Below are 4,519 nucleotides of genomic sequence, written 5' to 3'. Positions count from 1 at the left end.
AGGCCCTCCTCAGTGGATATTGGTTGAATGCATAACTGAACTTTGTCAGAGGCTTCTTAAATTTTAAACAGATTATAGTGACTGACATTGTGTAACACATCTCATTTACAAACATATTTTCTTTCTCAAAGAACTTGGAATGTCACTTGATTTATCATTAGCAAAATCATATTACTAGGTACAAAAATGAAAATCTAAACCATAAACTTATGGACATTGTCAGTCCCTAAAAACGGAAAGTCTCTCCTAAAGTGAGGGTCATACAATCAGTATTGTGATGTCATTGAACCAGTATTGAGATGGAGATCCAAAAAATGGTTTTTAAACACTGGCAAATTGATTTTCCCTCCACCTTTGAATGCCTCACAACTTCCATCATATGAAGTAAAGAATTTCTAATCTAGAATTGATGGGTAAACATTATATGTTCAAAGCCTCTGCCCCAGATGATGCTGCTATGACAGGCTTCTCCTCTCTATGGAATTCTTAAGGTTTCCTAACCTCAACATTGTAAAATTATGAAAAGTTAAATTGAATTTTGAAATCCAGGCTATAGAAACAGAAACAATCTTTGAGATGCTAATCTAAAATATGACCATTTCCCAAAGCTCCTGATTTCATCTATTTTAGAAATAAAGCACTCCTGGGAGAAACACAGGTTACATGCTATTGCTTTTCACACATAAACTCCCTCTACTACCAACATGCCCTGAATCCCAATGCCTGGCCAACCCTATCACTAGTAATCAACCACCATCCCAAGAAGTGAACATAATCAAAAGCTAAATCAAATAAATATGTCTTACTCTCTGTTCTGACGTCGGCCAAGTTCCATTTCTGGTGGGAGGCCAAGGGGAGCTGGTGCCAAAGGCATATGGCTGCAGGCACCATTGTGCCAGAAAGATGTCAACACATTGGAAAGGATTCAGAGAAGAGTAGCGGGGGTGATTAAGGGGCTGAGGAATTTACTTATGAGGGAGATTAAGAAAGCTAAGTGTATATACATTGGCTAGGCACTATATGGGAGGCAGCAGAGTTGGATATAATTTGAAGTGTCGACAAGTCCGCACAAGGAATTAGTGGCATGGGAGCCAGAGGAAATGCTAAGGCTTGGGAAAGAGTAGTAAATAAGGACGAAAATCAGAGTCTAGTTGTTATCAACATATCTTAAAAGTATGTTGATTTAAAATAAGAGCATTTTACAGTACAGTTGTGAGACTAGTCATAGATAAAAAGGAGAACATGAAAATAAGCTGCGCTCGCCTGGGACCAAAGGTATAAGAAGCCAAGTATGTCTTCCCCACACCCTCCCCTATTAGGGCATCATTATTAAGAACATGTCTACTGCCCACTGTCAACTGTCCATAGTTCTTCAGTCACACTTTCAAGGAGGGGTGGCCCAGGGTTCAACCTTTCCCTTGCCTGTCTTTCCATCAATACTGTCCTCCATGACCCCTTTTCCCAGTGCCCCAGTGGGGTGAGATACTGACCACTTAATACAGGATAGATAGATAGATAGATAGATAGATAGATAGATAGATAAAGATATATAGATAGAGATATATAGATACAGCTTTTTTGAAATATAATTTATGTATCATATAATTTACTCATTTACAGTGTATAATTTAATGACTTTCATGTATTTATAGATTTGTGTATCCATCACCATGATCAATTTTGTAATATTTCTGTTACACCCTAAAAAACCCCTCATACCACTTATTTATCATCCCCAAATCCTCAAAAAAATATTTGTCTAACTCCAAACGAAAATGCATAGATATTGTCAAAGTCAAATAAAAAATGGAAAGTACTCCACTAAATTGATGGCCATAAAATCATTACTTTGATTGTGATCCAAGAGGTGGCTTATATATATGAGTAAATTAATTTCTCCCCATCTTTGAATGCCTCACAACTTCTATGGCATGGAGTGAAAAGTTTATAACCTCACATCTTTCTTTTTTCTAGCCTTAGCCAAACATTAACTTACTTTCTATCTCTGCAGATTTTCCTCTTTGGGACATTTCATATAAATGGAATCATACAATATGTGGTCATTTGTCACCAGCTTCTCTAAATTAGTATAATGTTTTCAAAGTGTATCCATGTTATGGTATGAATCAGTGCTTTGTTCCTTTTAACAGCTGAATAATATTCTATTGTATGTGTATACCACATTTTGTTTATCCATTCCTCAGTTGATGAATATAGATCATTAATAATAGATATTATCACATAATATTTGTCTCCTTAAAAATGCCTGGCCATTTCTTTTAATCACATGACTCAACCTGAGGCATTATGAGCTGATTCTATCATCTCTCCCAGAAGAGATGTACTTTCTACAATCAAACAAATTAATGATATTGGAATTTGATATTCCCTGCCAGGTTTTTTCTAGAGATACCTTTGGCCAGTTAGTCCAATGTCCAATGGTTTGGATTTATTGTATCAACAGTTAACTTAGTTTCATAGAAACATATGGACATAGTCTTTTTGAGGGACTTTACTCTTCAGTCTTTCCCCAAAGGGATAAACAATACTCTGCAGCAGAGGCTGGTGAAGACTTCTCACTCCTTGAGCAACATTGAAGTGAACTACTGTGTGTCTTCTCTGGATGCAGATTTCCTCCTTAAACAGTAGTGGAGAATGAAGTTATGGTAAATTCTATCAATGGGATCAAACCATACTCTAACTCAAAATAGTTGAGGAAGTTATTTCAAATTCCTAAGACCCAGTTAATGCATGGGGACAAATAACCTCAGTGGATTGTATGAAGCAAATTAATATACAAAAGTTCATGGCACATACTTGAGGATCAAAATATTAGTTGATTTTAACAAGATGTGATCCTATAAGAAGTAGAGGAGCAGGGGCATACGAAAGCAGGAAAAGACTTAAGGTACAATATCTGATTATGTCTCTTATGTGTTAGAAGAACATAAGAATCACAGCTATCATTTAATAGCTCCTCAAATGCCTGGCACTGCCCCCCAGATCTTTTCACGTGTTAACCCTTGTAATAATTCTGTGAACTAAGTATTATTATTATTACCTTCATTTTAACAGAAGGGTTTTGTCAAAGATCACTTGGCTTATCAGAGGTGGGATTTGCCTGCAGGTAGCTGGTTTGGGGACTGAATGCCAATCACTGCACCCTGCTGCTGGGCTCCTCTTTCCTCTATGAGTAGCCTGATCGGGCACATGGTGCACCGAATGATATATTCAAGTCTTGGATGTCGGAAGGACCTTGGTCATCAACAATCAGTTTTCTGAAGATCAGCATTTTAGCTTCCATTGTTCATTTCAAACACATTGTTTTAAGTTACTACTCTTTTCTCCCTGTGATAACTTCAACTTTTACAACTCTCTCTTTCACTATGTTAAAGCCCAAGAAAAGATCTGGGTAAAAATTGAGCTGTTCATCCTTTTCAGAGTTGTCTTTTGTATGCCATCTTTCACTGCTATAAACTTGCAAAGAGAAGCAGGTGGTGAGGATAAAAATATGTTAGTATTCATATTTCTAGCCAAAAGTCACCTACATTTCATTTGAGACAAATAGGAAACAAGCAAAAATATCTCCCTTCTATTCCTACCCCGTCTATGCCCAACAGCCTAGTCAGACCCTGATCCTCCGATTCTGGGTTATTGCCACATATCCTGCCTTCCCACATTCCCGGTTACTTTAAGCCCTTCCTATACACAGCTGCCAGAAGATCCTGCCTGCCCTGCCTTCAAGAATCTTCAGTGCACCCCTTCTGTTAAGTAGATGCAATTTCAAATCCTCTACTTCACTTTGTCCTCCCCAAGCCATCCTAACATACTTCTCTGCCTCAGTCAGGCAAATGTCATCACTGTCCCCTGAACACAGCCACTCCCACACCTGTTTTGATAACATGAAGAATGCTTCTTCACCACACACATGCACACACACCTACACACACATGCATGCACTAGAAAGAATGATAAATACACAGTAAATACGTATCAGGGTTTTTTTGTCTCTTCCTCCCCTCAGCTCTATCAATAATGAATCGTTCCTAACTTCCCCAGCCTGGAATATTCTCTCTCTGCCTAAAGTCCTGCCACAGTTGGTGCCACATGGTTCAGAATTTGACAATTCTCTAATTCTAAATCACCACTATGATTAATTCTTTGAGGTACTGGGTTAAGCTGTGTTTTCAAAATTAGGCTGGGCATTTAAAAGATATTAAATACCTTTTATTTGATTAATTCAATGGCTGAGATAAAATCTCATCTATTTTCTGTAATCTTCATATACCTGAATCCAACTCTTTTTACCCACAGGAAAAAGTAATTTCTCCTTCTGTACCCCAATAAGGACGTGAAATATACAAGCTTCTGCAACTGTAGATAGTGCCCTATATCCTGGTTATTGGAATGAAGACATTTCCCCTAGAGAGACTGCACTTCTTGAAGGCAGGGTTTTCACTCACTTTCTATCCCTAGGGCCTCTGTAGCTAGTACTTAATAAGTTGTTAAATAAATAATC

Source organism: Panthera tigris, chromosome D3, assembly GCF_018350195.1.
Source record: "Panthera tigris isolate Pti1 chromosome D3, P.tigris_Pti1_mat1.1, whole genome shotgun sequence".
In the NCBI taxonomy this organism is placed as follows: domain Eukaryota; kingdom Metazoa; phylum Chordata; class Mammalia; order Carnivora; family Felidae; genus Panthera; species Panthera tigris.
The sequence above is the reverse complement of the archived record's forward strand: the minus strand, read 5'-3'. Positions refer to the sequence as shown.